Here is a 25,434-nt window from a genome sequence, read left to right on the forward strand (position 1 = left end):
ACCCTAAGCTTTTTAAAAACTCTGGTGCATTCAAATTTCCTTTGTTCTTTTACTGTTTCTTCCTGTAACTCAACCATTACTTTTCTTAGTGTCTCTTCATTAAATCCTTTGTTATACCTATTTTGTAAGGAGTTCCTAAACAAAAGAGGGTGCGTAGTGCATCTGATGTCTTTTGGTACACTTTCTGTATGACAAGTTTTCAGTAGATCTGATGGATCTTATGCATATAACCTTTATTGTGAAGGCATTACATATTTTATGTTTATTCTGCTCACTCAGCATTTCCAGAAAGCAAAAAAAAAAAAGTGGCCAAAGCTTTTAATTTTCATTGGAACAAGAGTTTTCCATAAAGAACTGTGGAAAACATCTTGTTTCGTGGCTCTTGGTCCAGGGATTTTCAGTACCTGATGGAATCAGTGTCAACCTAGAAATTTAGAGTGAAAAATCATTCATATTGAGAGCCTGATGTTTGTACTCCAGCATTTTTTAGTCATTTTGCTTCAGGCAATTGGAATGCATCCCCTGGGCTTATTTCATCCATATGTTCCCGGAGTGCTCTCTGATATGAACGAAAATACAAATGGAGACAATTGGAATATTTGTTTCAAGATCATACTCCTTACCCAAACAAAACACTAAAGTAGATACATCCATAAACTGTTGGTTCTGCTTACCTGATTTCCTATTTCTTGCAAATATTTTCCAAATCACTGTTCTCCTTTGCATATCTGAAGCTTCTCCTTCTATAATTATTGATTACTTTGTTTTGTGGAATATTTTGAAGTAAGTTTACCTGTAATCTGATGAGTCATGTTTAGAGAATTATAGAGGTGTGTTTGGGGAAAAAAGGCTAAATTTCATGGAATCAGAATAGTTTGGATTGGAAGGCACCTTTTAAAGGTCAACTGCAATGATCAGGGACATCTACAACTGGATCAGGTTGCTCAGAGCCTCATTCCACCTGACCTTGAATGTTTCCAGCTACCATCCATCACCTCTCTTGGCAACTTGTCTCATTGTCTTACCACACACATTGTAAAAATATTCTTTCTTATAGCTAATTTAAATTGACTCCCTTTCAGTGTAAAGCCTTTCCCCCTCATCCTATCACTACATGCTCTTGTAAAAAGTCTGTCTCCCACTCTGTAGACCCCCTCCAGGTATTGAAATCCTGCTATAAAATCTCCCTGGCGCTTTCACATCACCACGCTGAACAGTTCCAACTCTGTCAGTCTGTCTTCATAGAAGATGTGCTCCAGCCCTCTGATCATCCTCATGGGCTCCTCTGGACTTGGTCCAATAATGTGATGTCCTTCTTGTGTTTGGTGCTCCACAGCTAGATGCAGCAGTCCAGCTGAGGTCTCACCAGAGCAGAGCAGAGGGGCAGAATTGCCTCCCTCAACCTACTGGCCACACTGCTTTGGATGCAGCCCAGGATGTGTTTGATTTTCTGGACTGCAAGTGCACATTGTTAGGTCATGTCAAATTTTTTGTCCATCAGCACCCCCAAGTCCTTCTTGGCAGGACTTCTTGTAATCCCTTTATCCCACAGCCTATGTTGATACCAGGGGTTGCCCTGACCCAGGTGCAGCATCTTGCACTTGGTTTTGTTAAACCTCGTGAGGTTCCCACGGGCCCAGTTCTTGAGCTTGTCCAGGTTCCTCTTGGTGGCATCCTGTCCTTCAGGTGTGGAAACTGCACCACTCAGCTTAGTGTCATCAGCAAATTTGCTGAGGGTGCACTTGATCCCTTTGTCTATGTCAATGATGAAGTCTTCAAACACTACTGGTCTCAATACAGACTGCTGAGGGACACCCTTTGTCACCAGTGTCCATTGAGATAATAAGTCATTGACCTCTACACTCTGGATAAGATTGTTTAAACCAATTCAATTCATGGAATGGTACACCCCTCAAATCCATCTCTTTCCAATTTAGAGAACAAGATGTTGTCAGGGACCATGTCAAAGGCCAGATAAATCTGGAACTCATCCATGTAAATGACACCAGTAACTGTCCATGGATATAGTCAATCCATCATAAACCACTGGGTTAGTTGGGCAGGACTTGCCCTTGGTGAAGCTGCACTGACTATCTCTGATCACTTCTGTGTCCTTTCTGTGCCTTAGCACAGCTTCTAGGAGGATCTTTTCCAGGATCTCCCCAGGCACAGAGGGGAGGCTGACAGGGCGGTAGTTCCCAGGGTCCTCCTTTCTACCCATTATAAAGATGGGTACAATATTTCCCTTTTTCCAGTCCCCTGGGACTTCACCTGACTGCCATGACTTTTTAAGCTACTTTTCAGTAGCTTGGCAACTACATCAGTGAATTCCCTGAGGACTCTTGAGATGAATTCCATCAGATCCCATGGACTTATGTATATTGAGGTTTCTCAGGTAGTCATGCACCTGATCGTTACTTACAGTGGGACTTTGCTCCCCTAGTTCTTGTCTTGCATTATATCCAGTTGAGAGGTATGGGAAGATGAGGTGCTATGGAAGACTAACGCAAAACTTGTTTATTATCCCTTTTGTTCTTGGAATAATGTTATTTTTCTTTTAAAAATATCTTATGGCAGATGGATTTAGGAACAATAAGAAATGGTGATTTCTTTTAGCTTTAATGTCAGATTAAATGCCAGATTTTTACCTGAATGTCAAGGAACAAGCAGCTTGGATAGTCACATACTATTTCTTTGTATAAGTGACAGGACATAAAATAGTGTTGTTGGCAGAAACTGAGCAGAACAAAATTAACCAAAAGGTAAAATCTGAAACTTAGCAATGGGTAAAAAAGTCACAGAATACATGGTGTTCAGTCAGTAGCATCCAAGAAATTTCTTGTTTCTGGAGTCCCTGTGTCTCTGAACAGAGTAAAAGCAAAAATGTCATCATGAAAGTGTTGACAGATGGTTTTTATGAACTGTAGAGTAAGTTTGACACATAATGCTTTTGAAGAACACTGTATGGAATAAACTAGGCTGCAATATTTTTTAGATTAATTATTGTGACTGTGATCTTCCACTATGGTTATAAACATTCTTTATACAATTTGAGGTTATATGTTTTCCTTTTGAACTTTCCCTTTGACAATAACACGTTATTCTTAGCATGCAATTTAGACAGCCTATACTTAATGAAATGTGGCACACTTTTTCTGGATCTGACATGTTTTGTATTGTGTGGTCTGTTTCTGATGTTTCAAGATGTCTGTAAAAATAAAAAATAAGAAAAAGAGCTTGTGAGGTTTTTTTCTTGCCTTTAAATGATAATCTTATGCATTGCTGAAAATGTAATTTTAAAAGATTAGTGTAATCTATCACCTCACTTTCCTTTTCCATTAATTTAGACTAAAATATATTTTCAAACACTGATTGTTACATGATCCATACCCTTGTGCATAATATCTTTAGAAAGTAAATTAAAAGTAAAGATGCTTTGGACATTTTGTATATCTTTAAGCTATTGTTATCCATTGATTGCAGTTTGTGCAGTATGGAATAGAAGACCAACATCTTAAAAAGAAAATGTAGTCATATTTCAGAGGCTGTGGGAAGAGTCTTCCTTTCTTGCTCCTAACATGTATTCCTCTGCTAGCACTGAAACATGACAGGATACTTGCCAGTTAGAATTTCAAAAATACGAACAGAAAAACTTCAAATTAAAAAAACTTAAAATTTTGCAATATCAAAACCCAAACTGCTCAGCTTTATTGATTCCATGATTTTATGAAATTTATGAAATTATAAGTTCAAGGGAGATGGAAATAATTGCTGTTAGAGGTCCAAATTAATATTGGATGGATATTCTTTGTTTGCCTGCTTAACATCAGTATTTCACCTTTTTCCGAGAGCCATCTTTATGCTAGTGGGGATATAACCTCTTTGGTGTGTATGTGTTTCATTTTAGTATGAATATTCACATTGTTTAGTGAAACAAATAAATGAAAGGGCTCTATTTCTTGCATACTGATATATGTGGGTTATACTTTGCATGTTTTTAATTTAATAGGGCAGTACTTTCCATTAAAAGATGTCTCTCATTACAAGGAATGTTGTTATGGAACTGTCTGCATTAAGCTTGATTCTCACTCAATTTAAAAGAAATACTTTGGAAACAAATACATCAAAGCACAGGAAAATGGTTAATAGGCATTCTGGTTTTAAACAGATGAGCAAATTCATGTGATGAGTGGGGCCTCTGGGTCAAATAAAGTAACCAAATAATCTTAAATGGGGTGGCAGAATTTGTGTAAAGAACCCTACTGACCTATATATGCAGCTTTCTGGCTTTTCTTTAATAACCACTTGTTCTTTCCCTGATACTGAAGAAATGATGCTCTTTTTAAAACTATTTTTTTCTAAAGCTGACCCTTTACATGGGGAAACTGTTTCATTCTTCCTCTGTAAAATGCACTAGTTAGCAAGTGATATTCTTACTGTCCAATTCAAATCCTATGTACATCTTCTATTGCCAAAACCTTGCTTACACTAGGTTCAGCTTTAGGAATGAAGTTTGATGATCTCAGTCTGGTTCCTGGTGAATAGCTGCTCATATTGCAAGAGAACTTCTTAGCAGATACTACTGATTTTCAAATGTGTAGAAGAACTTTTTAATGATAAAACAGTTGAAAGGACAAAAATACAGAACTACTCACACATTCTTCAATGTTCTATCATCTAAGAAAAATGCAGTAAGTTTCTCATACATTTAATGTGATTTTTTGTTAATGTTTCAATTACCCTGTCAAGTTACATTTCTATTATAAGAAAATTATTAATTATATTACAAATTTAGCACTCTCCTAAGTTCAATATGCACGTAGAAAGCAAGAAAAACTACAATTATTACTTCCTCTACAATCCCTGGGAGAAAAGATCTGAATTTCTAATCATTCCACTATTCTTTCTTCAAATACCTCCACATCTGTATCTGGAGCAAATCATCACTTCCAGGCTTAGTCCCTGATTTTATGACTAATTCAAGTAATCAGCACCCTGGACCCATGGGGAAATAATTGCACTCCAGTTGAGGTTTTTAAGGGAACACAAGTAAAACAATACAGAACTCAAACTTATGTGGATAGTGTTGTTAGGCCCTCTAGTCTAAATTTCTTTTGAAAGATGAACCTTCTTTGCTTTTCATATCTCCTGAAAATGTGGGGGGAGGTTGTTTGTTTATTTTGGCTATTTTTATTTAAGGATTTTAATTAGTTGAAATTTTATGGCTACAAGGAAGTGTTTTGTTTCTTAATATAAATTTTCTCATGATGCTTTGAAATTTAAAGCTCTCATATAATGGCATATTGCTTATGGCATTAACTAGTAGGTTTATTTTTTGCTTTGTTTTATTTTTTTAAAATCAAGAAATAAATATTAAATTTAGATTAATAAATCTAAAATGAACAGAAAAGTAGTCTTCTGGAGGCAAAGGGGTATAAATTCTCAAGTATGATGTGGATTTAGTGGTGGTTTAAAAAATTAACTATTTACTTAGCAGTTCATAAGGGTATTCATGAATCAAACCTAAGGTGTTGCAGTTGAATACTGTAATTTTAAGAGTTAAATATACCTTAAAACCCTATTATTCTCATTCCCGGTTAAGTATCTGTTTCTGGTTCAGGACATATGTTATTAGATCCTGCAGAATTACAAATATTGTAGTTTGCATAATTTCTGAGCCTGTGGGATAGAGACATCAGTCTCTGGGTTACTGACATTTTAAACTTGGTGTCAGTTTTTAGACTTTTGTCTGTTTTGCCAAACTCAGTCATTATTGTTTGAGCCAGTTGGACAAAAAAAGCAGGTCTGTCTGGCTGTTCTGGCAGGCATTTCTTCCCAGCTGGTCTGTCTATAGTTGGTTTCTGCTGGATGTCCAAGTAATTAGCAATTTGGCCCTTGGTGAAAGGCTTTTAAATGAGAGGAGGTGTTCTAACCAATCAGTAAATCACTGGTCCTTTCCCACTGTCGGGTCTAATAAATATTATATGGTAGATGGCCCATACTTGTTCCCTGACTGCTAAATGTTCTGCTTTTATCTCCTCTAATTCCTATGGGAGTTTTTTTAAGAGAGCTGACCAACGTCCTGACAGAAATTAATGGCAGAAATTACACACTAGTGATTTGGATAGATTTTGTCTTTAAATAAAGAATATAAATAAATAAATAAATTAATTAATTAATAAGGAAATGCCAAACAAAACCAAACAACCAAAAAACCCTCCAAACCAAAACCAACATTTCTCCCCATGCCTCCATGTCAACAACCCCCAAAAAACAATTCTTTTTTTCTTTTCATAGATTCTGAGTAGATGCACAAAGGAAATTTGATATGCATAGCTGTTCATGTAATCCCCACTTTGAGTGAAAAGTTTAGCTTTCCTGTCCAAATACTGGATAGAGCAAACAAAACAGTATCTCTGACACTTTAGGACAATGACAATTCATCTCTCTCACACTGTGCGGATATATTTTCAGTAGAGAAGCAGATTCCATAGCCTGTGAATGGTGCTTTCCTAAAGCCACCTCTTGGAGAATGGTTACAAACACTTTATGAGTGCTCAGGCATCTATGGATTGTAATGTTAACATATTTTTAGCATGAGGATAAAAGAGAAGGTTTGTAGAGAGAGTTGATAGCTTTTATCTGACTGCATCTTTACATTGATGGAAAACCAGCATGCTATAAGCACTCTAAGCTTGTCTTCGGGGGAAAATTATGCTCAAAAATAATATTTGCCGAAGTAAATTTGGTATAAGCAAGTCAGCGGAAATCTGGAGGAGATTATATGTTTAAAGGAATTCAGGTGCACAGAATTGTTTTTTTTCATCCACAGGAGAAATTCACAAATATAAAATTTGTAATTTTTAGTTTATATTACATTTAAATTTCATTTTATAGCATGTGATTTACATCTAACATGAACATAGTAGCATGCAGGGGAGAATATCTACTAAGGACATAGAAGTGAGTCATTAAAAAAGGTGACAATTGCATTGGGATGTGAGTCTTTCACGTCCTAAGTCAGTCTGAATTGCAGTGCTGGGTAGCTGACACAATGGGCCATATTTTTTCCATTAGATATATAATGCCAGAAAACTTTTTGACGTCAATGAAAGTTTTGTATATGCCTATGAAGGGAGAACTTGTCCCACTGTGGTTTTCTATGTTATTGTGTATTTTCCAACAATAATAAAGGGCAGCCTCTGTTTGTCTTTCAAAGTGCAACTTTGCTACCCGGATTTCAGAGGCTTTGGCTGTGTTATTACTCAGTGTGGAACAACTGAGTTGGGATAGAGAAGGAAAGATTCATATGTGCACAATAGAGCTACAATTTTCATATAGAAAAATTGCCATTCACATGCTGGGGGTGGGGTGAGGAGGAGGCACAGGATACGCGTTCCAATAGTTAAGAATCTTTTTCATATAACCATATGACACCACATCACAAGTGGTATCATATATCCCCACATCACAAGGCTTTGAGAAATTATGGCATACACTGATACATACCACTTGAAGTGAAAGGAAGATGGCAAATATATTGACCTTATATTGACCAACAGAAAAGTTACTTTACAGAGACTGTGGCCTGCAGATCCATTAAAGCTTATTAGTTTGAGTGTAAAGTCATTGTTTTAAAAAGTCCTGCTTTACAATCTGTGAAAATAAGCCATAAAGCATGTGTACGGTATATAATTATCTCTTCTTGTCTCATTTCATACACCAGTGTTTGGAAGGCATTCAAATTCATGGTTTTGTTTAATTAAAGTGTTATAATTAGCCTACTAATATAGTCATTCACTCATCATGTAACTGAATTCCAAGATGCTTTACATGCACATTTTTAATCAATTACGCTGTATGTTATCGCAGATCTTCTCTTTCTTTTTTTAATGGATATAAGAAAATGTTTATTTTAATCATTTACCTTCTCCTCTTATGATCTGTGTACAGATCAGCATGTTGGACTAACTTAAGCCTTTAGAAGACAGTATGAGTTCAGAAGAGAAATTTCTTCTTACAAAGATAAATTTAGAAGTCTACATCATATTTTGATCAGTGGATTGGGGTACAACAGAACAATATATATATATATAATTAAAGCTATTCATGACAGTATATGTAGTTGAGCTAAGAAAAATTACAGAGTATTTATCACATTTTCAAAAAAAATTGCAGATGGTAGAAAGCTGAAGATGTATTTGTTTTATTTGTGGACTATAAGAGGTTTAAGCCATGAAGTTATGGAAGACTACCCATTTTTCTTTTTCCTGTGATGGTTGCTTCCACACTTATGTCTTCTTATTCCTTTCATTTAGACTAGTAAATATCTTTAGGACCACATATCTCCTTGTTTTCTTCACCAATGACTAAGAGATGAGTAGAAGTGGGAGCGCTCATATAGTCATGAGTTTTGGTCATATTGATTCATTTGAAATCATTTGATTGGTATCATTTGAAATATGATGATATGTTTGAAAAACTTCCTCATTCTTTTGTTGGTTTGTCCTTTCTTCGGTGTTTTGGGTTGTTTTCTTTGGCAGTTTGTTGTTTTGTTTTTTTTTTACTGATTCCAGCAAATTTATGATTGTACTTAAAATTAAGTATTTACGTGTTATCCTGAGTACAAAGGAACTTACTTGCCCATGTGATTCTGAAAAACTTGCACTAAAAAAAAGGAGGGCAGGCTTATGACTTAGTAAAATAATAGGCTAAAGTTCCTGTTTGTTTTTATTGTATTTATTTCTTTCATATTTGAATACTTAAAGATTATGGAAATATCATTTGCATTCTTCAAATGCAAATGTGATTTAATTTCTATTCATAGCAGAATCTTTTCTGACACCTTTTTTTTTCAGGTGCCTACAGGTTTTGGATTATGTTTAGGAGTACAACCCAGTCAAATGTTAGGATTGTGGATGTCTGATCCATAGCTCTTTGTGAGTACATACTGTGTCATACAGTATCTTCAGTGCGTGGAGTTTGTTTTTATTAGAACTCAGAGTGAAAGAGTGGCTGATGACCTTGACACATAGAAAAGTTACATGAATGGTATGATGAACATAAATAGGGCATGCTTGCATATTGTTACTTGTAACATAAATAGAAAAAAACCTTTTAAAATTAACAGGCATCAGTTTTTAAATCAAAGTACTTTTTCTATGGCCCATGTAACTGAATCGTGGACTTGAATAGCACAAGATTTCCTGCTGGTCAGAAATACAAATTAATTCAAATGGTGAGTAGGTAAGCCATGGAATATAACTCCCATCTAAAGGCTATTACTGCAAATGTCTCTAAATAACCATCATCTCAGAAAGATTTACAGTTCAGATTGTCAGAAAGTAAACCAGTGACAGTATTCATGGCATCCTTTCCTGTTCATACAGTCTTTTCTTAAACATATATTCTTGGCAGCATTTTCAAATTAGATTGCTTTTTGATCTCACATGTTGCTAGACATGTATGAACTGCAGAGGTTTGCCCTTAAGCCTGGAGCAGTGGTTAAGTAAGCAACCATCACATATACTTAATTTTTAACCCCATTGGAAACATTCAGAAAGCAATCACATATTTGAGGGTGTTTGCAGGCAACACAATGATTGAAAAGAAGACTGTGTTATGAGAATAAAATCAGAAAGAACATATCTAGTTCACCCACAAAATTAATATAAAATCATTGGTGAGGTTCTCTGAGCTTTCAGACATTCAGTGGAGAAACAACTCCAGAGAGCACGTCGGGTTTTTATCTTATTGAAGCCCACACCTAATTAACATGCACATCCTTCCCTGTTTGTGTCCTTGTTTGCTCTATGTAAACAACTTGAAATAGCTGGTTTCCCTTGTGTTCAAACAAGCAAAAACCTTTGATACTATGAAGAAAATTAGTAACAGGTGAAAGACCATGTTTAACAATGTTGGGACAAAACAGCAGTTTGCTTTAAAGTATTTGTCCTCTAATCTTCTTTAATTCCTAACAGATAATAACTGTTGTCTGTCAGCAGAACGCACATATATCAATTTCTCTGAAGCCCCGTGTAGTAAGAATACACATGAGAAAAAACACTTTAGTAATTTTGATCATATAGACTAAAGAAGTGTGAGGGAACATAGGAAATCATTGAGATTTACATAGGCATATTTGGCTTCCTTTTCATATTTACTTAAACTGCACAAGAAAAATTGAATTGGGTTATCTCGCTCTAAGGATAAACTATTATCAGAATACATATGTGCTGTGATCAAATGCAGTTAAGGTGTTCGTGGTGTAGAAAGAGATTGTAACTTACAATGCTCTTTACTGATTTCAATTTTGGATTATTCAATTTTTGTCTTTCTATGTGCTTTGTCACCATTCCTGTGCTTTTTTGATGTTTGTTTTCTCACACACAAAGAAGGTGGAGGGTTTTGGTGTTTTTTGAGTATTCTAAATAAGTTCCTGTATGTTCCAAAAAGTCCTCTAAAAGGCAAATACTCTCTTTAGATTTAAATTTCCCTTAAGAACCATATTTGCCTTATTTTGTATTTTCAATATAGAAAATATTCACTCAATTTTCCCCCAAATGAATACATTTGTTTTCCTACTGTTAAAATGAAAGAGGCCTGATAAAACAGATTAGATCATTCATAGTCAATTTAACTTGGAAATCTCAGTCATTATGACACCATTATGTTTGTTTTCAGAAAGAGAGGTTTCTACCAAAGATTGTTAGCAAGAGCTTAGCAGTTGTTCCTAGCTGCTGAGCTCTTCCAAAAAAAGGAAGCCCAATCACATCATCATATGTTCTAGAAGGACTTCTAAAGACTAGTGTTTCAACCTAATTCACTGCACTAAGAAGTGACACAGAAACTGAACACAAAAGCAGATTTAAGATGGGTTACATCATACCATTTCATAGATCTTGGTTAGTAAAAATTAAGAAAGGGGAGGGAGAACTGCTTAAAAAAAAAAGGCAAAAAAGGGAAAACAAAAAAAGCACTTGCTTGTCAACTTCTTTTGAGTAACTCTAAAGGAAATAATTGAAAAATGCCTGGTTTGTATATAGTCTTCTGAAGAGTTTGTGAACTCCTTCTTGAAGACTCTGACACCCAAATACCACTTCAGCTGGACTCCAGAACTGAAGCTTCTGGTATATACCAGAAATTGATGTACAGTGATTAGCCACAGTTCAGTAAGTGGCTGTAAGTGGCACTGTGACTTTTACAAATTCAGCATACTTTGCAAAAATATGAGAATACTGGTTTCGGGTGTGAAATTCTACTGTATAGAAGTTTCCTACACTTTGTTCTTACCAGTGTCCAATCCCCCCTGCAAAAACAAACAAACAAACAAACAACCCCCCCCCCAAACCCACTAAATCAACCAACCAACCAACCAACCAACCAACCAAAAAAACCCCCAACCAAACAACAACAACAAAACCCAAATTGTTTTTCTCCTGTTATTTACATGAAAAATATTTAAACCATTACTGAATTTGAATAAAAGTGTGTATGGTCAAAAATGACAGAAAAAAGACTGCTGCTTAGAGCATCTGATGCAATGAAAAATAAATGTTTATCTAGTGTTTCTCCATCAGAAAACAAAGATACTTTCTACATAGAAATTAAGTGCTATGCTGTGTATGATAGCATGTGAGACAAGCATATGTTATGGTCTGAAAATGAGATTGCATATTGCTCTAGTATGTAACATAAAAGAACTTCATTTTGGCATGGGGAATGTTCAACTCTTCCTTACCAATAGACTTCTGTAAAATATTTCATAAGGTTTAACTTAAACATGTTTATTTACACAACATGTGCTATTTTCCAAAAATGTTCTCTAAATTGAAAATGTACTGCAAATTCACCTGGGATAAGAAACCTATAGCCCAGGTGTTGTGAAGAGGAATCAACTTTTCTGGAGAGAAATGAACTTATCTACTTGCTTACTTAATTTCAAAAATACAGTTCCACATTCTGACTGACAGACTCTGAGACCTAAATATAAGGACCCTCAGCAAGAAAGCTGCCAGTTTTTTCTCCTTGTCTTTGCATCTCTCTACAATGGGCACACTGCATGCCATACCAGAAACATGAGCAGACCTGGGTTTTAGGTTTGGGATTTTTTAGCTTTTTGATGCAAGCTCATTTGGGGTAAATGTTTTATTTCCTGCTTTGCACTAGCATAAAAGCAGCTGAAGTCTTTCAAAAGCAAGAGCAAAAAAGAAATAAAGACTTTCTGTGTTAACTAAGATATTATATTAAAAATGAAGTAGTTTGCTGTATGACACTTAGAAGGGAAAATATTTTTTGTTGTGATCTTCATATGAAAAACCAACTAAAAAAACTTTAGAGCTCTTTATCCTTTCAATTACCCTCTTCTTTTCTGTCCCTTCCTACCATCTCTCTTCCCCTCATCTTTCTCTCTCTCTCCCTTCTCCTTCACCTCCCTTTTTGTTCCTGGAACATTCTGTTTCTCTTTTGAGCTAACAAGTTTGCTGTGGCCCTGTGTCTCATTCCCTTCCAGGCTTGCAGCTGTTTTGGCAACAGAAGAAAAAATCCCCATAACAAATCAAATAAAAGCCCATTCTGTGAAGAGGAATTGAAAACAGCAGGCCTCAAAGAGGACTGCACATGAGATGCCTTGTTCTGGCTTTCAACACGACTCAAATCAGAAACACATTACCATAATCTGAAACAGCCCACTGCTAACACAAGACAGATGGTGGGTAATAACCCATGCATCATTAATAAATAAATTCCAGCATTAAAGGCTTTACAAAGTATGACAACATTATCTGGGCAAAATTACTGCCCCTTTTCCACCCCCAGCATTATTTCACTCTCTTGTGGGTCTCTTTCACTCCCTCTCTCTCCCTTTTAAAGTGATTGTTCTTTTGAAGGAAATTAAACATGGTGCAAGTTTTAATCACATGAAAGCTATCTTAGTGTGTAAGTCTGAAACTCCATAAGGGAAAAATAAAATAGCTGCCAAAGTCTAATTGCTCCCATGTACTTCTATTGGATCAGCAAATGATGATTTATTGCATTGCACTCCACTAGCTGTCTTTGCCCTCTCTCATATTCTACTATTCTTTTATTTCACTACAAATTCAGGCAAGAATTTTGCATTGTGTTTTCTACTAAATTGTAGGATATATGTATAATTTCTCAGCTTTCCTTCTACAAAGTGTTTCATATGTCTTCTCCCTTTTCTTTCTCACTTATTTCAGAGATAATTTTTGAGTAAAATATATACCTTTAACAAATGCTGGAGAGTACATATAATATAATAAGATTGACCTACCACAACAATTTTTTGCCTGACCAACAGGAGTATCACTTGCAAAGGGAAGAGAGAGCAGATGGGATGAAATTTTTACAGTTTGTTTCACTGTTATGAGCTTGAATCCCAGGTGAATTTTGAAGTCTGTATTTCCAGAGTTCATAGCACTTAGCACTTAGCACGGGGCTGCAAGTCTGTCATAAAGACCAAAGAGGATGTGGAAGTCTGTTTGTGTCTGTGTGGTGGGTTAATCTTTACTGGACACCAGATGGCTGCCAAACCATTCTTATCACTTCACCTCTTCAAAAGGACGGTGGGAGAAAACACAGTTAAGAATCGTGGGCTGAGATGAGGAAAGAAGATCACTCACAATTACACAGAATTGCAGAATATTCTGAGTTGGAAGGGACCAACAAGAATCACCAAGACCAAGTCACAAGTGAATGGCCCATGTGGTGACTGAACCAGCAACCCTGGTGTTGTAAGCACCATGCTCTAAACAACTGAGCTAATCTCATGGGCATGGGCAAAAGAGATTTGACTTGAGGAAATGAATTTAATTTATCACAAATTTACTGTAGTAGAGGAGGAAGGTGAGAAATAGGAACAAAAGTAAAAACATCTTTCCCCGACCCCTCCCTTCTTCACAGGCTCAATTTCACTCCTAACTCCTCTACCCTCCACTCCCTTCTTGACTAGCCCAGAGGAATGGGAAATTTGGGCTGAAGTCAGTTCATAGCCCTTCATGTTTGTCTCTTTTTCTTTCTCACTGTTTTCCCTGCTCCAGCCCTGAGCCCCTCCCAGGGGAGAAAGCTCTTAATGAACTTTTCCTATGTCGGTCCTTTCTGGGAACAACAGCTCTTCAAGAACTGCCTCAGCATGGATTCTTTCCATGGGCTGCAGTCCTTAGGAACAGACTGCTTCCATATGGGTCCCCCATGAGATCATTGACCTGACAGCAAGCCTGAATCAGCAGGTGCTCCTCTCCATGGGCTACAGCTCTGGTGAGGCACCTGTCCCTCTGTGGGCTCCCCCAGGCTGCAGCTGTTTTCAGAACATGGCCTGCTGTATCACAGACCTCCACATGCTGCAGGAGAATTTCTGCTGCAGTGGCTAGAGCACCTCCTTCCCCTCCTTTTCCACTGACCTTGGTATCTAGAGGGCCATTTCTCTGACACATTCTCACTCTCTTCTCCCAACTGCTGTTTCACAGCGGATTTTTTATACTTTCTTAGATACATTGTCACAGAATGACTACAAACATCACTGAGGGGTTCAGTTTTGACCAACAGTGGGACAGTCTTGGAGCCGGCTGGCAGCGGCTCCCTGTAGCCTGGGGGCAGCTGCTGGTGTCTTCTCACATCTCTCGCAGTCCCTTCCTGCCTCCAAAACCAGCAAGCAAACTCAGTAAAATATCGAAACTACCATGACTCTCTGTGAACGGAATATATTTTACTCTAAACATTATCCTGATTTCTGGATTTTTCTGTTGCTTGCTTTGATGACTCACTAACGAAAAAATGCCTGAGCTGAAGCAATGAATAGAGCACCCACCATAGCTGGGAGTAGTGGGTTGGCTAAGATTCTACCCAAGTAAATTCCAGCATGAATATTTACATTTGGAATCTCATATGTAATTTAGATACTCTCCATATATTTATCATATTTTTAAATTCCTGATGTAAATGCCCTTTTACCACCAGTACAACTAAATGTTATTTCCCCTAGTAGTAATGATTGGAGTTCTTTCTAGTAGAAATGATTGGAATTCTTCCTGGTTTATATATTTGTTTACTATTCTTTCACAAGACAAGTTAGATAGATGCAAATTTTTTAATATAATGAAATGTTCCAAATTATTTTTTTTCCAGTTAATGGATAGAATTGTATACCTTTCTTCAAAAAGGAATTTTCGAGGGTGCAAAAACATTTCTGATTTGCAGGTACATTGCAGCTATATGATGGTGTGTGTCTTTGGTCATAACTGTCCTTGTGACTTGCTACCTTAGTTCCTACAAAGACCACAGCATGGGTACCTCTGAAATACCTTACATGAAACTTATCTTCTGCACAACACAATGTCATGCTTACTAATTGTCATGGGATTTAATGAACATTACAGTGTTGAACTGAAGTTTACCAGACAATATCATCCAGAGCATACATTTCTAAGGTCAGTAATGGAATCATATTTATTCTCAGGTTCTTTCTCTGTTGTATAAAAGTTACTTTAACAGTTAGACACAGCTAATTGAGAAATCCTTTTTACACAGGGGTAACAGAGTCCAGAAATCGGGAAGAACAAACCTCAAATTCTAAGTACTCTGATGAAGGGGTCTCAGTGAAACATGTACTACACAGTTAATTTACTTGGCTCAGTTTTCTGGGTTTGTTCACTTTTAGGGCTGCTGTTGTATTAAAGCAACCTGAAAAACAAGAGCTTTTCCTCTATCTTTAATTTACTTAAAGCAGTAGGAGGAATGATTGAAGATAGTAATGGTATGATATATTGAATGCATATGCATACTATAATGCATCTTATTAAAAAAATTTAAAAGTAAAAGTAGTCTTATACTCTTTCTAAAAGCTACTTGGAGAGCGAGGAAGGAAGGAATTCGGAAGGAATTCGGAAGGAAGGAAGGAAGGAAGGAATTCGGAAGGAATTCGGAAGGAATTCGGAAGGAAGGAAGGAAGGAAGGAAGGAAGGAAGGAAGGAAGGAAGGAAGGAAGAAAGGAAGGAAGGAAGGAAGGAATTCGGAAGGAAGGAATTCGGAAGGAAGGAAGGAAGGAAGGAAGGAAGGAAGGAAGGAAGGAAGGAAGGAAGAGGAAGGAAGGAAGAGGAAGGAAGGAAGGAATTCGGAAGGAATTCGGAAGGAAGGAAGGAATTCGGAAGGAAGGAAGGAAGGAAGGAAGGAAGGAAGGAAGGAAGGAAGGAAGGAAGGAAGGAAGGAAGGAAGGAAGGAAGGAAGGAAGGAAGGAAGGAATTCGGAAGGAAGGAAGGAAAGGAAGGAAGGAAGGAAGGAAGGAATTCGGAAGGAAGGAAGGAAAGGAAGGAAGGAAGGAAGGAAGGAATTCGGAAGGAAGGAAGGAAGGAATTCGGAAGGAATTCGGAAGGAAGGAAGGAAGGAAGGAAGGAATTCGGAAGGAAGGAATTTGGAAGGAATTCGGAAGGAAGGAAGGAAGGAAGGAAGGAATTCGGAAGGAAGGAATTCGGAAGGAAGGAAGGAAGGAAGGAAGGAAGAAAGGAAGGAAGGAAGGAAGGAAGGAATTCGGAAGGAAGGAATTCGGAAGGAATTAGGAAGGAAGGAAGGAAGGAAGGAAGGAAGGAAGGAAGGAAGGAAGGAAGGAAGGAAGGAAGGAAGGAAGGAAGGAAGGAAGGAAGGAGGGAAGGAAGGAAGGAAGGAAGGAAGGAAGGAATTCGAAAGGAATTCGGAAGGGAGGAAGGAAGGAAGTTATGAGTTTTCCTGTGGTTAAAATATTGGAAGGGAAAAGACCAGAAGAAGGGAGACAGTGTGTGCAAATGATATCAGTACATTTAACTCCATAACATTTGAGTGGTATTTTGCATGGGAACTGAATCAAATTTGGTTTCAGTTTTAATCACTAGTAATAGAATGACAAATAACCAACAGAAAAAAACCAAAAACTTTTCTAGAGAAAAATTTGGATAGACTTTTTAAGGGCTTTCTTCCAGATACTTGACTCTATTGGATTTATATAATCAAGATTTGGTAGCAGAAGGGGCTACAGGTTGGCTTCTCTGAGAAGCTTCTGGGAGCTTCCTCCACCTCTGGAAGAGCAAATCTCTGGCAGCCTCATAGACAGGTGTGTCACTGGTCAAGGCTGGGCCAATTAGAAATTATGGTAATGCCTCTCTGATAAGTTATTTAAGAAGAAGATAAAAAGTTATTGCACAGTTGTAATTGAGGCTGGAGAAGAGCACAATGGGAATATGTAAGAGGAACAACCTTGCAGACATCAAGGTCAGTGCAGAAAGAGGAGAAAGAGGTGCTCCAGGCACCAGAGCTGAGATTCCCCTGCAGCCTGTGATGCAGACCATGGTGAAGCAGCTGTGTCCCTGCAGCTGATGGAGGACCACAGGGATGCAGAGATCCACCTGCAGCATGTGGGAGAGCCCCACACTGGAGTAGGTGACCCCATGGGAGGCCTATGGTGAGAGGAGCCCCCACTGTAGCAGCCTGTCCTTGAAGGACTGCACCCTGTGGAAGAGCGGCCTTCTACAGCAGTCTGGGGGGCACTGTTGCCCATGGGATCATGCTCATGGGATGGACTTCATGGAGAAGTTCATAGAGAACAGTGTCCCATGGAAAGGCCCCTACACTGGAGCAGGGGATGGGCTCCTCTCCCTGAGCAATGAACAGTGTGATGAACTGACGATAACCCCTATTCCCTGTCTCCCTGTGCTGTTGGGGTGGAGGAGGTAATGTTGGGAGGGAGAAAGGGAGGGTAGGTGGTAAGCAGGTGTTTTCAAGGTCTGTTTGTACTTCTCATTATCTTGCACTGATTTTGTTAGTAACAAATTCAATTAATATCATTAATTCTAGTTTGTTTTGCCCGTGACAGTACTTGGTGAGTGATCTCATCTGGTCCTTATCTCAACTCATGAATCCTTCATTACATTTTCTCTCCCCTGTATAGCTGCAGAGGGGAGTGATAGAGAGGCTTTGGTGGATGCCTGGCATCCAGTCAGGGTCAACCCACTACAGACTCTTAGGAAATTCAGAAAAAAAGGACAATATTTCGTAAAAATATTTATGCCTTCTTAAAAAAGTCACTCTCCAGACCATACCAAAACATAATGGTTCAAAACTTCAAACTCTCCAGCTCTGTGATATTTGTATCATCACAGTAAGTAATACTGATATTACTTAAAATATTACTTTCAAAGAACTGACTGAAAAAATATTCACATTTATCTAAGTAAATGTTCTATAAATTTATTTAAGAGAATTTCATCACCCTGTTCGAATGACAGAAAAGACATTTAGAACAGTTTTCAATATCTATTAAGATATAAATGTTTTAAATGTAATGCTTCAAAGAACTTAAAATAGAACAAAACAATTTTTGATGTCAGCAGGCATTGTATATACTAAAAATTTCTCCTAGAACTTCATGAGAGCTCCAAGAGTCCCTGAGGGTCTGACCACCTACTGTGAGAAAGTACATTAACAGCTCTTTTATCTCACAATATAGAATTTCACTACAAGAATATTTTTAGCCATAAAATCACTTGACGGCTCTGCTGCCATTCTGTGGGACCTGGATCAGCTGGAGGGTTGGGCAGAGAGAAACCTGATGAGGCTCAACAAGGGCAAGTGTCAGGTCCTGCACCTGGGGAGGAGCAGCCCCAAGTGCCAGCACAGGCTGGGGCTGACCTCCTACAGAGCAGCCCTGTGGAGAAGGACCTGGGACTCTGGGTGGATCACAAGCTGTCCATGAGCTGGCAGTGCCCTTGTGGCCAGGAGGGCCGATGGTATCCTGGGGTGCATTGGGAAGAGTGTGGCCAGCAGGTTGAGGGAGGTGATCCTCCCCCTCTACTCAGCCCTAGTGAGGCCACACATGGAGTGCTGTGTCCAGTTCTGGGCTCCTCAGCACATGAGAGAGAAGGAGTTACTGGAGACGGTCCAGTGGAGGGCCACAAGGATGATCAGGGGTCTGGAGCATCTCTCCTGTGAGGAGAGACTGTTTAGTCTGGAGAAGACTGAGAGGGGATCTCATCAACACACAGAAATATCTCAAAGGCAGGCACAAAGAGGATGGTGCCGGACTCTTTTCAGGGGTGCCCAGTGACAGGACAGGGAGCAGTGGCCACAAAACACAAGGAGTTCCACCTCAGCATGGGGTAGAATTTGTTTACACTGAGGGCATCAGAGCACTGGAACAGGCTGCCAAGGAAGGTCATGGAATCTTCCTCTCTAGAGACATTCAAAACCCACCTGGGCACATTCCTGTGTAACTTGCTCCAGGTGACCCTACCTTGGTGGGGGGGGATCAGACTGGATGACCTCCAGAGGTCCCTTCCAACCCTGGGACAATTCTGTGATTCTGTGATTTTTGGTAGTAGCTGGGTAATAGCAACCAGGATTGTCAACCTATATCCTAAATTTCTGGACATGACAAGAAAATTATTACTTTCATAAATGTGGATGTAAGCACCGGAAATTAAATGGACCCATCTATTAATGTTTTACCTACATTTATGTTCATGTAAAGTCATTTTAGGTCTCTCTAAGGCAGTAATCAGCATAAAATAATCTACCTAAGCAACAATATAATGCAGTGGAAAAGTGATTATAAAGTAAATCAAGATTTGCCTAAAAGTGGTCATTTTTATGGAAAAGATTTTTTTTCTTAGGTATTTTTGTGATTAATGCCAACTTCTTAACAGTGACTCAGTTCAACTTAGATCAAACTTGTGTTGAGATCCTTCAATGGATTGTATTGCCAGATTGTATTGGGCCAGCCGAGGATCCTTCACAACAGTTTGTTCCTCTTCCAGTTTCACTTACTTTTCCTGAGTGATGCAGAGAGTTCATGGGGCATCCTTCTCTGGGGAGAGATTAAATGAGAGTGTGATAGATCTATCTGTGCCTAATTAACTAATGAGCATTTTCTGCCATTATGCAAGAAAATCTAACACCGTTCATAAAAAGTAGTGTAATAAAGCTTTTCTTACGCATCATAAACAGCTTTCTGAGATGCCAGCTATGGTTCAACAGATTGAATTTCCCTTAGTATGAGTGTCTCTTATTTTCTAAGACAAATACTTTTCAGCAGACTTAAACTAGAGTCAGTACTACTACATGCGCCGATATTCAGAAATTTTTTTAGGATGTTAGGTTCTGCTTCATACATATGAAAGGCCAATGTGTCAAATTAAGTATCTCTTCCAATATGAAATCCAGAATTTTTTGTATTAAATATTGGGTCACTCATAATTAAAAAGTGAAAAAAATCAAATTATTTTCTTACTAGTATCAAAATGTTATCAACCAACATAATTCCACACAAGTAAATGTCATTTTTCTATTAATGAGAAGAGATACACTGTTATTAAACAAATTTTAAATATTTCAGTTATATTTATAATCATGTAATATTGAAATTAAATTTTTTTCTTTTAACAAGAAAATTCTACACATAGAATACATTCTATTCATTTAATTTGAATAGAAACAATATTAAAAAAAGAAGCAGTTTAAAATGTAGCCTTAACTTTATACAAAAAAGTTCATAATATTAATAGCATATGCACTTTTTGCTATTGAGCCACTTTTGCATTATATTCTTATTGCTGGCTCAGTTTTCAGTACTTAAGTGCTTACAGATGCCTGTCAGCCATTTGCTGCTTATGGAAACAAACTGAATTTTTATTTCAGAAGCTGCAAATAAATTAGAGGCATAAAAGAAAGGTACGGGAAAACATAACTCCAATTATCAGCTGGTATGCTGAACAAATAAACGTTAATGTTGAAAAGAAAAACATATCTTTTGTCTTCTAAAAGTCAACTGTAATCATATGCATGCCAAAACTAATTTCAAGAGTATGGGAACAAAGGAATAATGGAAGCTTGGGTTAAATAATGTTTAAATGGGTTAGGTGTATTGCAATTTACAAGGTTTTAGGAAATTTGTCTTTGCTTGTTAAATGGCTAGCTGAAGCAATCTATGATCCATCAGCAAATATCTCTAGAAAGCTGTGGATGATGCTGAGGTCTCAGAAGAGCAGGGAAGGTCAAATGCAATTCCTATCACCAAAAAACGGAGAAGGAGCACCTAGGGAGCTGTAAACAGTTTGGTGTGGATTTAATACTGGAAAGCTACTGAAACAAATTATTGAACAATCAAATTGTAAGTTCTTGGAGGATAATCAGGTGCTAAAGTATGGTCAGCAATTATTTGTGAGGAACAAATAGTGTCAAACCAATTTAATTTTCTTTTCCTTCCGGGTACTGGCTTTGTGGTTAAGGAACAGTCAGCAGAAATGCTGTTGCCTGTCTCTATTTAATTTTTTAATGCACCACATCTTTTTTAAGCAAACTAAGCAATTATGGCTTAGATATTACTACTTTTAGAAAGGTCGCAGCTGGTTAAACCTTAAAGAATTGTTTGTTTTCAAACATGACTGGGCAAGGATTTTTCTTTATAGTACTTTTTTGATTATTATACTTTTAAGCTAAACACATAATTGATGGAGTAATAATTAATCAGGGGAGTTTACATATGACATTCAGGACTGAGATATGGCAGGCCCTTTATAGTACAGAACTAAAAATGAAATCAATTGATTTTGATAAGTAAACTAAAATCATAAAAATTCAAAAGAGATAAGAATAATGTGCTAGATTTAGAAAGAAAAAATTTCCATTTGAAAAATTACTGCTTATAAAGTAATATTGCAGAAGGAACATGGGCATTTTTTGCACTGTGGTAAAAGCTGGATGTAGACTGACTTAAAAGACAGGCTATTGGGTATCAATTTTTCATAACAGAAGTGCTAAGATGCAAGAGGTAATTATTCTCCTCATGTTGGCAGTTATGATGTCTATCACCCGGTACAGTATACACAGATTAATACAGAGTTGATAAGATGAATATGCTCAAGAGAAGATGGACAAATATAAGTGGATTTAAAACAGTGAATACCAAAAGTAAGAGAAAATTCAAAGGCATTACCTTGTGGAAAAAAATTGTGTAAGCAGTGTCACTATCTTCAATTATGTATAATTGTTGTTTTAGAGAAGATGATGATCAACTGATCATCTAAATATACTGACACAAGGATAAAGTAATAAACAAAGGGGCTATCCCCTTGTTAGGAGTATCTTTTTTTTGTGGAATGGAAAAAATCATCTAAGTATGTTCAACCCCTGTCATTTTAAGGGTTTAAAAACAGATTGAGTAACATCTACCAGCTATGAAACAAGCAAAGATAATCCACCCCTAGTTCAAGCATGGGCTTACCCCAACACTTGTAAGGTTTTTCTCAGACATGGCAGTCTGCGGCATGAATAATTATTCTAATCAGAGGTTGAAGTGGGCACATTTCCTCTTACTTCACTTTTGTCTCAGATTTCAAAACATTCCATCCAAGTATCTCCTTTGCACATATTCCAACAACTCTGTGAATATTTCTTTATGAAGTATACAAAATATAGACCATTTGTCTTTTCAGCACCTTCCAGGAGTTCTTCATTCTGCGGGTAAAATGAGAATTTCTTCCTGTATTGCTAGGATTTTTTCATCTCTGTGAAAAGCCAAGAAGTTTTGATGGGCATATTCTACTACAAGTAAACATATTATAAAAAAGTGTCCCAAAATATCCAAAGCACATTCTTTGAAGTACAGGGAAGTAATATTCTGATTGCAGCTCAGAGCACTGAAGTAGTGATCTCTAACTTCATAATTTCTTGAGAAGAGTGAGAAGAAGGAATCACTAACTACACTCCAAAGTGTCAGTCAAAAAAAAAAAAAAAACAAAAGACAAAGGGAAGGGCCATATTAGTTGAGAGAGACATTTACTTATCCTGGTACATGTTAACATACAAAATTAATAGTGGAAATCGGGATTTGTTGACATTTCAGGAGTAGTTTTACTGGCAGACACTAGGTAAAAAAGTTACTTGAATGTTCTTTTAAGTTACACCTACCTTAAAGAAATTAGTAGTCCATATAAGTATAGTTTACACAAGAGAAAATCTCAAATAATTTAATTAACTCCATCATTCTAGATAACATTTTGCCAAACAATATCTGTAGAGAAAAATTTGTCAACTTTTTGGCTTGAATTTAAATTAATTTTTTCTGTATATTTGTGAAGAACTTTGTACGCCTCTGAACACCTCAGCTTAGGTCAGACATAAAAGATATAAGGCTGAGCAATAGAAACCATTCAAGTTATATTCATACAAGAACAAAAAGTACAGCCGCGGCTATATCAAGAAGCAGAGAAAGAAAGCTTTATTTTCCCTTGTACTGAGTTTAAAGTTAAGTGATGTAAGTGGCAAGTAGCTGGAAATTACAGCTTCCTAATGAACAAAGAGTCTTTAGGCTCTAAAACATTTAATAAAAGATTCTGTGACTATCTTTACAATAGGATCTAGATGGTCTGCAGTACAGTAAGGAAGGAAGGAAGGGGAAGTAAAGGAAGAAGAGAGAAGGAAAAAATAAGGTGATACCTTGTACTTAAATACATCATCAATGTAAAGGATTTTGGGGTTTTTTTCCAAGTGTCTGAACTGGAAAGTGCATATATAGCAGGGTTTTTTTTTCAGTATTTACTGATACATCAACATATTCAGCTGCAGGATACATCAAGAAAAAGTTTATTACTCAACCTTTCTTACACAAGTCTTCTTTGTTTTTCTAACAAGATGATGTTAAAGATATTCAGAGGCAATATCAAAATGTTAAAAACAATTAGGATTTCTGATAATTTCTGATACTTTTTTTTCCACTTATTAACACATATTTCAGAGTCCTTGTGTATATTTAAGAATCAGTTTACATATTTGGTTTAACTGATCAACCAATCTGTTTTTGTAAGAAATGCTAAGTTCCTATTAAAACACCCCTCTCTTCAACCAAAGACCATAGCTAGCTCTAAAATGGAAGATGAAACATCCTTTATGATTCCTTGGAAAGAAGTCTAGTCTCTATTTATTGGAAGGTATAATTAATAAGTTCTGTTTACATTTCCATGCAGTGTTTGACGAATATGTGAGATGCATTAATAGTGACTGATGATGGAAGAAATTAATTGAATGTTTTCCATTAAAAGATGGTCCATAAGAGATAGGTGGCTTGATGACAGCTTTCACTGTGTTTGTATTCAACTAGTAGGAAATTGACTTTCTCTGAAGAGTCATTCACTGAGTTCATTTGCCTTAATGTAACCCTCTGTACAGGGATCACAGTACATATGTAAAATGTCTATTGTGCTATTCAAAATTTTGCCTGAAAGAGACACAAAATTTACCCCCAGGAAGAGAAAAGAGCCAGGAAAAGTGATCATTTGAGCATAAACCCAGATTTGGATAGTGTTTCTTGTTGATTTGTTCCCTCAATTTTGTCATGTTTTTTGTGGTCAGGTATCCATGGTGTGGATATCACAGCGTGACAATCACATAAGAAATAAACTGTTTAGAAGCTGTCAGTTCGCATTGGGCCCTAATCAACATCAAGTTTATGATATATAGGATCTAAATAATATGCTTGTTTTTTGGAGATATTATAATGTTAGAATATACTTGGGTACTCATAACTTTTTGTTCTAGAAGTACTTAAGAGTGTAGGAGGGTTGATTCAAGAGGGGTTTTTTAATTTCCTATCTTTTTTACAATATTGCTAGGCCTTGGCTTTGTGCAAAGAAAGATTAGAAATATGTCTTCACATTTTATTACTAACACCATTATCCTGAAAGTAAAAAAGAAGTCTTGAAGCTAAGCATGTACGTCAGTCGCAGCCGATGTTATAAGAAGAATGGAGATGAAGAATGAATGATTTGAATTGTTTCAGGAAAATGAGATAAAAAACTAGCAAAAAGAAAAATGGAGGCTCTCATAGTACCAGTATACTATTTATTTGTTAGGATGAATGGGGTTTCTGAGAAATTATTTCAGTATCAGCAAAAGTACCTTAAAAGACTTGTTTAAAAGCATTAGCTGGCAATACATTTCTATTTACTATTTGATGACCTTTTCAGTAATATCAAGCACATACAGATGAAAAGCTGGTCTATTCTAAAGCAACTTACAGTCAAAAGGCAGTATTAGTGAGCACACCATAAGGAAGAAGTTAGTTTTTTCTGGAAACTTAGAAAATAACTCATCTTTTTACCTTATGCGTTTACGGCCTTGGATATGTATTTTACAGGGAGATAATAGTGTATGTCCAGTGACCTCTGAGCTCAAGAACATAAATAAGAGAGGAAGCATGAATTAACACCACCTCTGATATTTAATGGTGAAATTCTGGTGGGATAAATTGTTTCTTTTTAAGAATATAAATTAAAATATAAAGACATCACCCCTACTAACATACTCCTACTAAAGAGATGCAAACATAAGGGAAAGACAATCTGATTAGAGTTTTAAGTTACTATTTTAAAATTATAATTACAGCAAGCTGTGTAATTATAG

This window comes from Corvus moneduloides, chromosome Z (genome assembly GCF_009650955.1).
Source record: "Corvus moneduloides isolate bCorMon1 chromosome Z, bCorMon1.pri, whole genome shotgun sequence".
In the NCBI taxonomy this organism is placed as follows: domain Eukaryota; kingdom Metazoa; phylum Chordata; class Aves; order Passeriformes; family Corvidae; genus Corvus; species Corvus moneduloides.